Genomic DNA, 15046 nt, shown 5'->3' on the forward strand with positions numbered 1-15046 from the left:
ATTGAGGACAAACCACCGAGAATTCATTAAAGAAAATATACATTATCAATTGAAAGAACACGTGTCTGTTCTTTGCCTTTATCAACACTCGAGCACAGGAATTTTGGAAGAATTTAAAGATTCAGTTGATTGGAAGAATATTATAGATAGCGGTTACTACCCTGTGCAAATTTTATTGAAATTTGTAGCCGAAATTGCAAAATTTAAAGCAGAAAATCCCGAATATTACGAAGTAGATCATTAATGACTAAAATTTATATCTTTTCTTATCGACTTATACATGATGTTTAAAATTTTCGTAAAAAAATTTTGAAATTTTCTCTTATTAAATGGCGGACTACAAAAATTATTCAGGCGATATTGAAAGGGCGGAGTTTAAAAATTTCTATCCAATTAGTAAAAACATTTGAAAGAACCGAATAAAAGAATTGAGTTTAATATTGATTTTGGAGATAAATTTTTGCTCGTCTAACTTCCAGTTTTATATTTCTGGAACTTTAACAAAACAAGATGGTCAAGCATATCTTGGAACAAATGATGTTAGATTGATTGATAATTTCGTGCCGTTTTTATTCTCTAAAATTGAAGTAAGGAAACACAATAAATTGATAGAAGAAGTTGAAAATTGCTGTCAATTAAGTACTATTAAAGGAACCATATCTTATTCCAAAAGTGATGTATTTTCAAACATTTTTGAATCAACTTTTAAATTTGAACAATTTGAAGCGGTCGGTGATTTAGCACATTTCGGCTTAGGATTCTTTGAAAATGTAGTAAAATTAGGTTGATTAATGAAATTAAAAAAAGTCAAAACATTATGTTTAATTTTCTAGATTGGCAATGTATTGAGCAAAAAGGTATTTCCGGAACAACTTATTCGTTCGATATCACAAATATTTATAAAAATATTTTCAATCCCAAGTTCATTATTGTTAGTTTTCAAACAGATAGACTTCTGTTTGATCAAGAAAAACATCCTTCAAAGTTCGATAGTTTGAATGTGAAAAATATCACAGTAAAATTGAATGGTTCTTATTATACAGATGAATTACAAAATTTAAACATTTCCGGAGGTCTTTTCAGAATTATGTATCAGATGTATCAAGATTTTAAGAAAGTTTAGCACAAAAATACGGAAATGTATTACAATCCCAAAGAGTTTATAGCAAATAGACCCATTTATGTCATTGATACAACAAAGAGTTTGACAAATATTTCTGGTTCAAAGAACGAGTATATATATATATATATATATATATATATATATATATATATATATATATATATATATGTGTGTGTGTGTGTGTGTGTGTGTGTCTGTGTGTGCGTGTGTGTGTGTAAATAAAGTATTTTTTAAACGAGAATAATGATTTATTCTTTCAAAAAAGTACAGAAACATTACAATATCTTAGGAATAGCCCAATCACATGTCCAGTATTTTGACTAGGTTTAACAAAATAAAACAAACTTAATACAGTACCTTTTGAGTTCAGTTTAAGTAAATTACATGCTGGCCACTCTCCGAGGTGCCTGAAACTACAAATAAGAATACAAGAAAATATTACCGATACAAAGATAATTCTAACTACTTTTCCATATAATGTCAGAATAAAAATTATCCAGTATTAACAGTAAAAATAACATAACAATTAGAATCCTCTTTATACAATTTGAATTAAAAAAACAACAAACAAATTAAAAAACATAGCAGCAAACATAGTACATTAAAACAAATCAACATTATAAACATACGAATAACTTCTGTCATAGAAAGATCAATGCGCTATTTAAGCATATTCACTATTACACAATGCATGTACATGCATTCAATAACACACACAGTACATTATACGAGTACATATATACAACAACCATTTATATACAATTGCTACATGAAACCAAATTAATTTTTATATAAAATAAACAGTAATTTTATCTTTAGCTAATGACACTATTAAAAAATCTAATAAATACGCGTAAACCTCTTAATTATTCTGAGCAAGCAGACTCCAAAGGTTTATTTGGTTTGAAAGTTGTTACATTTCAGATAAAAACGTGACTCACTTACAAATTTTATTTTGCTAGTGAATAAAACATTGGATATTCTAAACTAAACAAATCATGTAACACTCACTGCCTCCACAAGCCCGCCTACGTGAAACCTAACAGTACGTTGCTTCAAGCCAGTGTGCCAGTGTATTCCAAAAATATAATACTTCAATTAGGTTTTCCCTTTTGGTGAGCAGAGCATCAAAGCCCTGAAAACTTAACGCTTAATTTCTCACATTACTGTTGTTAGACCATTTCATTTTTATAGCTTCTTAGCTTAAAGTTTCTTATTTATGATGAATTCTTTAAAAGGATGGTAAAGTTTTCAACGTATGGGTGATTCAAAAAGATATGCAGAAACTGTGGGACCTCATTTTAAACACAAAAATAATAGAAAAAAAGAGTTCATGAGTCCGGAAATGCTTTGTTAGCGAATTACGGCTAGTGAAAGGCCGAATTTCAGCTCACCATGGGAAACGAGGTCTTCCTAAAATGAGAACAATGAGAAGCATCCTTAACTTCTTCTCACGTGAAAATTTATACAATGTATTAAATTGGGTAAATAAAGCAAATATGTAGGTTAAAACTTTTAAACTTCTTAAACCAAACTGTTAAATTTTCTGTAGCCTCAAAGGGTTTCTTTTTATCTCTAACTTTGGAGGCATATAAAAAGTAGCATTTCATCTTTATTTTATGACATTTTATACAACATTCTATGTATGTTCTTGTCGTTAATTCACGAATTCTGAAACAAAACCATTATATTGAAATTTTTATTTGGTTTTCAAAAATCTAAATAAAAGTGGTATAGTAATTTGTACGTATCTCTGTACATTGTAGGTGGAAAACTAGCAGTGATTGTAGTGGTTTGCTGATTTGGCTGATATTTTCTCTGATAATTAGTAATTTGCTCATCTCAATTTAATCATTTCTACAGTTAGGTTTTTTAGTTAATTTCTGTGGTCTGTGAATGACGGGGAAAAGACAATGTAATGTGACTGCTTTGTACAAACTGCGTGACCATGGATCCATAAGTGTTAGGGAGATTCGGACATTGAAGATTTCGGATTTTAGAACATTGTTACATTTACACAATGTTTACCCCTAGAGTGAAGTTTTATAACAATAATTAAATAAATGCATAAGCACATTTAAATTAATAACTACATTCAAATAACTGTGAACAAACGAAAAAGACAACCTTGAAATACAATTATGGAGAATCATGAATGGAAAAGTCTTATGTTAAATCTGTTGTGCTCTAAAGATTGATATAAAGTCTTAAGTGATTTAACGTTAACCGTTTAAACAGTGTTAAACGTAAGTTCCTTCATTATGTGATGCTATAAAACACTTACAAATTGTATTTATTTATGCAATAAACTCCATTCTCACTTTTTTCGAAGTGTCTCAATTTTTAGATAATGTCAGAATATATTAAATGTACTTGTAAAATAGCTTCATGGTTGATGTAGTTTTATTAGCCTTGTAATAAGTGGATTATATATTTTAATATAAAAGCTGATTATAATTTAGAGAGCTTTTCTTTAAACAATTATGAAACATGAGAATCTAAGATTAAATATAAATATTTAAATTTAATAACTTTTAGAAGTGCCAGCTTTTAGCAGTACTAAAAATATTCGACTATGTCGGAGTCGAGAGCCAATTTGTATTGTATAAGCATATAAGCACACAACCCGGGTTTTCTTAAACATATACATTTTTATTTAAAAAATATCGATATTTAGCCTCGCTTATGTTTTTGGCACGAATTGGTATTAAAAGGGTTAAATATATGGAATGATAAATATTAATAAATGTAAAGATTACAATACATTTCCAATTTATTTATTTTTCGGGCGAGGCCTTTCGAAACCAAAGGTTTCATCATAAGGCGACTCCACAAATAAATATATACATAATTTTTATTACAATTAAAATACCATATGGTGCAAATATGTAAATAAAAACATTTTGGAAATATTTCAGCTATATAAACAATTTAGATATGGATACGATGTAGTGTTTTAATAAATTGAGAAAGGAGACTGGAATTTCCAATAGGGCCCATCATGGTTATTCATAGACCAATGTAAAAATGCTTGCTAGCGTTCAGTCCAACACCATGGAGTAACTATCATCGAAGATGCAAAATTTCTAGAAAATATGTCATTCGTTCTTGAGAAACCTCACTGACAGGTTGATGGAAACACATAAATAACATTTATCCAGCTTCTTGATTAAAAATTATCACTACGCTCAACATGTTCATCTTATCAATAAAATCTAATAAAATTGAAATACTTTGGATTTAAAATGCTGATGTCAATGGAATTGCTTTCATAATACAACAATTTATAAGCCATGGTTTTAAACTTTACGGGAAATCATCTGATCGAGTTATGTGTGGTCTTTTTAAGATCCACAAGTTCTCTAACTATAGGTCTAAAGTTATTACGTATTAAAGTAAAAACAAAATTAAAATTTCCAAAAATCTATTTCGTTTATACGGAACTGTCTTTAAACAATAATATCTCATTAAATAGAGGAAAATAATACATTACATCAAAATTGATAAATCTCAACAAAACCCCAAATAGCTCAAACTACCATAGATTTTCCTGTGAAATGACCAATACAAAATCCTTCACATTTGCGCCATAAAATGTAATTATAAATAAACTATTATCTGTAAATTGTTTATAAATAAAGTATTTTATCAGTTGGTGAAATATAATATCCGTTAATTACGCAAAATGTTTCGCTTCTTCATTTCAGCTACTAAACGTTGGAATTATAAACGAATTAAAACGTTCTTTATTTAATTAAATTGCGTAATGTAAAATGGGTTTAGCTGCGCATTCAATGTAATCTAACACAGTGCTGTGTTACTGTGTTACAGTTCATTATAATTACTGTATTAATATGTTGAGTGCATGCAGTCCTTGAGTTGCCACTGACAGTAGTTTGCAGTGTATGTAATTACTGTACATCGTCATCACAATATTACTGAACCAATGTTTCCTAAACTACAAATTTCGAACCAATAATAATTTCATGTGTTAAATAATTATTTATTTTCTGGATATCTTGCTATGGTTGTATTTGCAAGATGGCTTCATTAAAAATTATCTTTACGCTTTACATGTTCATCTTATCAATAAAATCTAATAAACTTGGAAAACTTTTTAAATGCTGATGTCAATGAAATTACTTTCATAATACAACGATTTATAATCCATTGTTTAAAACTTTACTGGAAAGCATATGATCGAGTTCTGTGTGGTCTTGTTAAGATACGTAGTCCTCTGGTTTCCTAAGTATTTGTCTAAAATTATTACGTATATAAGTAAAAACTACATTTTATTTGTTTCTTAGACTAAACATTTTAAATCAATAATAATTTCATGAATTAAATAATTATTTGTTTGCAGTCTAACTTGCTATGGTTGTATTTGCAAGATGGCTTCATTAAAAATTATCTTTACGCTTTACATGTTCATCTTATCAATAAAATCTAATAAACTTGAAAAACTTTTTAAATGCTGATGTCAATGAAATTACTTTCATAATACAACGATTTATAATCCATTGTTTAAAACTTTACTGGAAAGCATATGATCGAGTTCTGTGTGGTCTTGTTAAGATACGTAGTCCTCTGGTTTCCTAAGTATTTGTCTAAAATTATTACGTATATAAGTAAAAACTACATTTTATTTGTTTCTTAGACTAAACATTTTAAATCAATAATAATTTCATGCATTAAATAATTATTTGTTTGCAGGCTAACTTGCTATGGTTGTATTTGCAAGATGGCTTCATTAAAAATTATCTTTACGCTTTACATGTTCATCTTATCAATAAAGTCTAATAAAATTTAAAAACTTTGGATTTTAAAATGTTGATATCAATAAAGTTACTTTCGTAATGCAAAAATTTATAAGCCATGTTTCTAAACTTTACTGGAAAGCATCTGTGAAAGTTTAAAACGTGTAGTTTAGGTATCAAATTTAAAGGTTTCTTTACTTTAATAAGTAATAATTTTATATCGATAGTTAGAAACCTTTGTGGACTGTTATCTTAACAAGACCACACATAACTCTATCAGATGCTTTCCAGTAAAGTCTATTACTCGCTTATAAATAGTTTTATAATGAAAGTATATTCATTACCATAAGAATATAAAATCCAGTCTTTCAATTTAATTACATATTACTGATAAACAACATTTAAATTTCCTGAGTGTTAAAGAGGTATTTCTCCTGGGTGGTTAGACAAATTTAACTTCCGTACATATCCCTTAATATTGATATTAGACTATTCATTTTCCTATGAAGATTAATTTCCGTATAGGTGGTTTTGAGTTTGAAGATGGTGCATGTCTCTGTATGGAAGTACATAATGAAATATTCACCTCAATGGATTATGGCTAAGCGTTAATGAAGGATTCCGTCAAAGATACGCACATTTCCTTCAAATATCCGTGGTGGAAATGCGGAGGGCAGCAGTCTTCCTAACATAACATTTAGTACTTTTTTGAAATTAAACTTTAGGAATATGGAATGAAACATAGCAAAACTGGATATCTTTGGGAACGTACATAACCTCAAAAGTTATACGAATCTCATATATATTATAAAGCCTTGAGTTGCATGAATTAGGATTGTTTGTTTTTTTAATCTGTCACAATTGCATTTTTTAGTATGATTGACCTTGCAATTTTAAAATACATTCTATAAACATTTAAAATTAAGCAAAATACTAATTTGGGTGTATATTAACACAAAGGAGACGTTGATTGCTGCATGGTTATTGGCGTAGACCTTCAATCCCAAATTCGCAGTTTGGTTATTAAAAATTTTCCAAAAACACAAAACGATTTATCTTAACACACTTTGTCTTACGTAGTACGAATAGTTTCTAACTACAATGGAGCTATTTCAACGTAAGTAGCTATATTATATTAACAATTACAGTAAAATAAACTGTAATAAGTTATTAATTACAAATATTAAGAAACAAAGTTTTTTTATATAGGAACTATATAAAGTTGATAGTAGTAGACGCAATGAAGTAACACCATAAATAAACAAGATTACGTGCAAGATATATTAAATAGTTATTACTCATTAAATATTGTAGCGCTTGAGTTTATGCTTTATAAGTCTGTGTTATAATATATGAACGAGCCTAGTAAAAGATTTACGCATAAATCTGTATTACCATTAACGATATTATGGAAGTCTTACAGTCACCACTCAAACATTAGCTGAAAATTAACTTCATACAGTACGTTTTGCAACTCTAAAATACAATATCAATATTTAATAAATTGCCCAAGTCTACTTGATGAATGATGAAATACTGATACAATGGAAAATCAATTTCATATATTAAAATAATAAAACTCGCCTTTAAAGAATAATATTAAGAATTCAATTTTTCTTTTATTATATTATTATTTTAATTTAATTGTTGGATATGTGAACTATGTATTGTATTTCTTCGTTGTGTTGGGCGTTTTTATAGATTTGCGTTTATTTATTGTATGTAGAAGTAGGAAATGAACAAGAACTAGAAGCTTTACACAGAATAAAACTGTTAAACCTATGTATTGTTAATATTTTCTTGATCGAGGCAACAATGTAAACATTTTTACTGCAAGGAAAATACGTCATACCAGTAGAGTAGCGTTGGTTTCTTTTATCCACGTTTGTATATTATTTCAATTTTATATTATTTTTATCGTTATCACGCTTTAAAGTTTACTATGATGTCTAATTAAAATTCGCTTGACTGTACTTTTGAACTAATTTACCAATTCCGAGTCTAAACGTTCTGAAATGTTGAAAATATGTTTGAATTTAAAAGAAACAAACAAGCAAATAGCTTCTTTGTTAATTTACTTTTAACTGTATATGTTTAAAAAATACTAATTATTGTGTATGAAATACAAAGTTACTATCAAACTTTTACTGTAAATTTAAATGCTGTTATATATAGTTTAAAGATCTCTCTTAGTTATCTTTTGACAGAAGTAGCTTCTCTGATCTGTGATGTATATGTAATTAATTGGGAAACATGGAAAATTCTAGTATTGAAAAAGTACTAAGAGCAAATAAATTAAAGTGGCCATAAATATACTTTTTTAATATATTATTTTTAACGTGACATCAAGGAAAATTTATCGTTTGCGTCAAAAATATTCCCTCGAACCAGGAGTGATCATACATTACAATGCATTACAGTGCAATGCCTTCCAAATGGCGTGAAAAGCAGAGGGTATCTGCTAGCAGTGCAGATAAGAAAGACAAAGGAGTCCAACTTTATTACAGTGCAATGCCTTCCAAATGGTGTGAAAAGCAGAGGGTAGCTGCTAGCAGTGCAGATAAGAAAGACAAAGGAGTCCAACTTTAACTGTACATTTCAAGACTGTTATGAAACCTATCTTCGTTATTTTGACAAAAGTATGCTTCTCAGATTTGAATATGTTCAGGGTGAGGCATTGAGAACCCCACATTTGTTTTGTATTACAAATTCAATAATTGTTATATTTGACTGCTAAATATTCTATAAACACATAAATAATACTATGCAATTTACTTTGTTAAAGTCTTTTTTAAAATCCATATAATTTAAATGGCGACCTTAAGCCCGGTGACATGCCTCAAGACGATTAAAAAAGCCGTTTAACATTAGGTCCAGCATTTATTGAAGAACTGCCTGAACTTCCTTTGTAATCCTTTTTGCAGTTCATGTACATTTCTTGTACGAGTTTCAAAAACGTTCAACTTCAAGTAGCCCTATAGGAACAAATCACAAACATAAAAATGTAGTGGTGTAGCTGGCCAGTGTATTTCACAAAATGTTGATATAAAACGACCATTCAACACATTTATAAAAGCGGTCATGGATAGGTATACAGTGTGCGCAGTGCAAATACCCCGTCTTGCTGAAATTACAAAGAATCAGTATCAATATCCATCTCGTATAGTAATGGAATCAAAAGGTTATTCAACATTACAACATAACGTGCTGAGTTCACATTTCCTCCGTTATCTTCAATGAACACATTCCAAAAGTTCGCTCTGTCTTAACTGCTCAGCTTACTGTCACTTTGGCTATAAAGGCTTGGGTTGAAGCTCGCTGGAGTTATGAGCTCTCCAGTGACGCATGTTATGTTTGTTAACATCGCAAGAAAGAATAAAATATGCATCATCAGATATAATAAACAGGTATGAATAATTAGGCAGCTCATGGTTTATGTCAATAGTTGAACACAGACTACAATTCTTCTCCCATACTCTGGCTTTTTAAGTTGTTGCACAGGTTGAATTTTGTTAGGATGAAAATTGACGTTTCGGTGCAAAATCCGCAACAGGCATCAGGTTGTAAGGCCAAGTGCAAATGCTTACTTCCTGGCCGACCGCTTTGGACTACGAGTAACTGCAACTCTCACTCTTTCCACAGTTTTTAGACTTTCCCCAATTTTCTTTAGGGTAGAGGCCGACCAATATTGAAGTAAGTTCTAGACAATCTCTGAGTTTGTACATGAAAATCACTGTTCTTAGAAACCATTTCTACAGCAAAATGCCATGTTTACTAAAATGGCACAGTTAAATTAAGGTTATAAACAACACAGATGATTTATTTTTTCTATATTTATAGTATGACAGCATAAACAAATTTTGGAGTTCTCATTACCTCACCCTGAATATGTATTGTCTTGATCAGAAGAAAGGCAAAATCAACTATGAAACAAAAAATACTAAGACCTGAGTAAATAACAGTGGCCATAAATATACTCATTTCAACGCCTGTATGGAACTTCAATGCATTGTCAGTACTTTGTGGTTACTTTATAGCGAGTGTCCTGTAATTCTCTAGACAAAGGTGTACCACGTTATTGCTCAGGTCAATACAAATACATTTCACCTTATGAACATGGGTGTCCGAAGCTAGTTTCCCACGTGTCCGTTTGTAAGTGATTTTTCTAAAACAATTAATAACTTTAAAAATAATCAAGTAAATTATAAAAAATTAGGCTCAAATGTTTGTGATAAAAATACCTGTAACGGTAAAATATTATGTCATTATCATATTGTAAAAATGGCGACCATTTAAACTTTTGAACCTTTAATTTATTTAAAGCCATAATTTTTTCCAGACTTAAAAGAATAACATTTTTATTTTATCACTAATCTAAAAACACCAATATTATTTAAATTGGATAAAAAATAAATGATTTATATCAGATTTACTGTGACAAGAATACTCCTACATTGAAGTTTTCAGCGAATAGCTAACATATTATACTAACGTGGATTTTATGAGTTATATATGTACTCGTAAATATGTGGAGTAGTATATTAATAAAGCATTTTTTTACATAATATTTATTATTCCGTTGTGATTCCTTTGTATATTTCAATCTGGAAAATAAGTTGTAAAAAATCTCCTCCGCTATTGTTCTAGATCGTGTTTCTAAAACTTTTCGTAAAGTTAAATTTGTAGTTTTGGATTTCAGTTATCTTCGTTTCTGAACTACTTTGTTTACAATAGTGAAAAAAGTATGCGTGGAATTTCATGATATAATTTCAACATTCACCGCGTGTTTAAAATGGATTTATCAGGTCACATATTCCTTTATAAGAATATCCGGGAACATTGACCCATTACAGTCACGTATAATAGAATTAACACGTATACTACTGTATTAAAATTGCACTAACGACTTTTTTAGTTCTAAATATATCAAATATTCGAAATTTGACCTCTTTGGTATTATCGAGATCAAAACAGCTCAATTTCTCTACCGTAATTATGTACTACTATCAAGATATTTCATATTTGCATGAAAGTTATATTTTTATGATCAATCTTGAACAAATGAAGTGAATGTATTACCTATGTAAAAATACTGACTGTCTCCATTAGAGTGAACATTTCAAATGTTGGATCTGAAAGACCAACCTAATGAATATGTATTCTTATTAGGGAACATGATGTCTATGCCCTAAATCATTTTCATCTTATATATGCACCAAAAATGTCCCCGTTTAATTTCAAAGCATACCCGTAGATTCATGTGGATGTAAAATTACACATTGTAGCAACGAAAGAGTTTGATGCTAGACATAATACATGTTATGGATTAGATAATTGGAATTTTTTTTAACTTGGATATTGAATAATTTCCAACACACTGTTACTTTCAACTATTTATTCATGTGCTAAGCCTCAATAATCTTGGATAATTCTAACGATATATTTCGTGTAATGCGCTTCAAATGGTCAAAATCTCACACTGTTTTTAATTTAGATTTATATTCTGCAGAGCACAAACATGTGTACTCATGAAATAAGTTGTCTAAAACAATAAATTAAACCAAACACAAGAGAAATTTTCAAAATTTATAGACAAATTCAAAATGTCTAGACAAAACTTTTATAATACGATAAATCAATACAAAATTAGATTCATTATAGTTCATACGTGTATACTTGAAACTTAGTTTACAGATTGTTCCATTATGTAGTAATGATTTTACATTGCTTTAGTTTTAAGATTGTTTGAGTCTCCTTGTAATGTTTTGTTTTTACTTTAGGACATAAATATTTAAGTGGTACATTGCATTATTATTTTAAATATGAGATATTATAAGTAATATTAAAATAAATAATAAATTATTAGACGAAAAATACAATGGAAAGAAAAAGATAGCTCTAGAGCTTCTTAACTGAATGAGAGGATGGAAGCCCTCAACATTGATACAATTCGCTAGAATGAAAGGGTCACATTATCGTCTTCCACTGGTATTAACTACATTTGGTGATATTAACTCGACAATTTAAGGGTGTAATTACGTAATGGCAATTTCAGTAATTAGATTTGGATGGTCCCAAACGATAATAGGTTATATTCAAACTGCGAGTGGAAGTGTACATCTGATTTCTGATGTTCGATACATGTTTAATAACGTTCCAATTTTAATTTTCTGTCTTTTATATTTCTGATGAATTTTAATTATGCAAAGCAGTTTTAAGAATTAATTAACATATTTATTGAACGCATAAATGGATTAATATAGCTGAAGCTCATTACAATGCATGCTACTTATCAAATAGAGATAAATAACAAATAATAAATGTATAAGTTATATGTAAATTTATTACAGTTCAGGATACTGTGTATTATAAAAATAATGTCTAGCTCAGTGCTTAAAACTTAAAACAATTTGTACATCTATTTTTTTAAATACTGAAACATTAAAGCTTATAATCAAAGTTTTAAAAACTAATATAACACTATATTTTTCTAAAATTTTTGAATTCAAGTATAAAGGAACATTATAAACTGAGAAATGTATATCTTATACAAACTGGTATTGTCAGTTAATGCAGTATGTACTACTTTTTATATGTGCAGGGCTATTTCTTAAGTAAATGATTTTATAATTTTTATATTTTATAATTGCTTTAATTTAATTTCCCTTTAATACTACATTTATTGTATTATCTATAACATCCCACCTTTATTTTTAGTATTTTCTAATGTACAACGTGTTCCGATTTATATTCCAATTTTGTATTTTTTTAATGTTTTGTCTCATATTAGCTATTAAACTTTTTTGATAAAAACTAGTAAATAAACAAAGCTGTGCTTTAAATTTGATGTATAACTGCACTAACATCAAAGCATTAAAAACTGTCAAGGCAAAATTACTATCAAAAGTAAAACAATATTCTTACCTCTTTTGTTACTTGCGTATGAAAAAAATGTTTTGTGTGAAACCTATCCTATATATTAATTCGTAACAGAAAACTAGTTAAACGATTATTATGATATCTGTTATGACCAAATATAAATAAATGTAAGAATATTTGGGGCAAATCAAACCACAAAAAGGCATATTTTATATACGTTAAAAATATTAATAAAGACCCATCAGCGCCTCCTTGAAATCCTGACGTTCCACTCCCGTCACTCCGACAGTCTGTGCGATACATTCCGTCTCTTGATAGAAAAATCCTAGGGACTTGGGTACGTAGGTAAAAGAAGATCTCTTTTTATTCTAGTATAAACAATTATAAGATTAGTCCACCCCTCTGTACGTGACCTCTTCGGTACGTTCTGTACTGTTGTACGATGCTACGTTGTATTGGTTTAGTTAGTTCATGATAAATTAAAATATTTTAATGCCCAATTAAAGGTCATAATATTTGAGTTTAGTCCTGAAAATAAATATGAACGAGTAAAAAGTTTACAATTGATCCAATTGTATATTATAATGCATGTTTTTATTCTCCAAATAAACAATGTAAAGACACTTCATAAGGACTTTTATATAAAATGGAAACTATTTAGTGGACAAGGTATGTATGTCAGAACGTTCCTTTATGTTACTAGATAATTTACAATACATCCTATGTGCAAGAAGGTGTGCAAAGAAGATCAGTACGGATTCCAAAGTCGGAGATGCTATGACTTGCAGGTGGTTACTAATGTATAACATTACACACCAGGTGTAAAAGAGCACTCGACTCAGTTATAGCTCGGAATATTGAAGACTGTTAAAAGCGAGATTTCAATGTGCCAGGGTATAAAGCCAATTTCCTCTTGAAGGGATATTACCTCGTTTAATACAAATTTCAAGGACTTCAGAATTAATCTTTAACTGTTTTAATGTACATATAATTAAGAACAATTTGAGAATAACTGTTTAAAATAAAATGGAAATGTGACGGTTAGGCAGTTTTACTCTAAAGAATTTAACATAATATTTCTTAATTACTATTTAAAACACGTAAACCAAAATGTAAAACTTTTATTTTGTGAAGCCTTCGATAGCAAGGCTATCTCCGTCAGGCTATCGAAAGGCCTCACAAAAATAAAAGTTTTAAATATTGGTTTATGTATTTTAAATGTAATTAAGTTAACAGTAGCCAATACAAGCTCCATCTATGTTGAAGAACATAATATTTCTTGTTCACGATGAAGAGTAAATTGTGTAGGATGAGAATAACATTTTGACCTGACAGGCATGCTCTAATAGAGTATAAAACAGCAGAAATACATAAACTACTAACTAATAATATTTAATTACATATAGGCGTAAGGATTCGTGAGCCACACATTATAGTTTGGTTTATAAACATTTCCTTCTTCCGGTTTGGTTATACAAATGTATTTTTCAATAATATTCAAAGTTCACAAAGAAAAGTACGTATAAATTATATTTAATAATCATCCAGTTTTGGTATGGTACGTAGATGTAAGACAGTTGATTATACAGAGTAAATGTAGCATGCTATACACAGTAAATGTAGCATGCTATACACAGTAAATGTAGCATGCTATACACAGTTCGTGTATTTAAGACAGGCTGATGATAAACGGTAACTTTTTGTTTTACAATGATATATTGATTCCCCTCTTCTAACTACATATTATGGGGTTGGTCCATACAGTTATAAAAGTAATTTTCATTGAACTGAGCAGAAATAATTTTAGAACCCTGCAGACTTCTTCAAAACAAAGTGAACCATGAGCCTTACAGTCCGGTTGGAGGTTTCAGCGCAGTTCTGCTACATAATGTAATTGGTTGTAGTCATCAGGTGATAGTTGACAGATTACTTTGAATAATAGAAAAAATAAAGAACTAAAATACTTTTTTAAACAAATTACGTATTTTAAAACCTCCAAGACAAATAAATATAAAAAGTCAAAATTAACTTTCTTGATATAACTTTTTCTAATAATAATGGAAATCACTTACTTCAAATTTATTGTTTTTCTATAAATTTTGAATAAGACCCAAATAGATTCTTTTGTAGGCTACCAAAACAACCCTGTAACAATCCTTGGAATACAAATTAGCTGCATTTTATTCAATGATAAATATAGTTTAAAATACACAATAATGATGAGAATTAAGTAATGAAATTATCTAGGTGTTAAGAATAAATATCAACCCTATGTTGAAGAAAAGGT

Source organism: Homalodisca vitripennis, chromosome 4 (genome assembly GCF_021130785.1).
Source record: "Homalodisca vitripennis isolate AUS2020 chromosome 4, UT_GWSS_2.1, whole genome shotgun sequence".
NCBI classification, from domain to species: Eukaryota; Metazoa; Arthropoda; class Insecta; order Hemiptera; family Cicadellidae; genus Homalodisca; species Homalodisca vitripennis.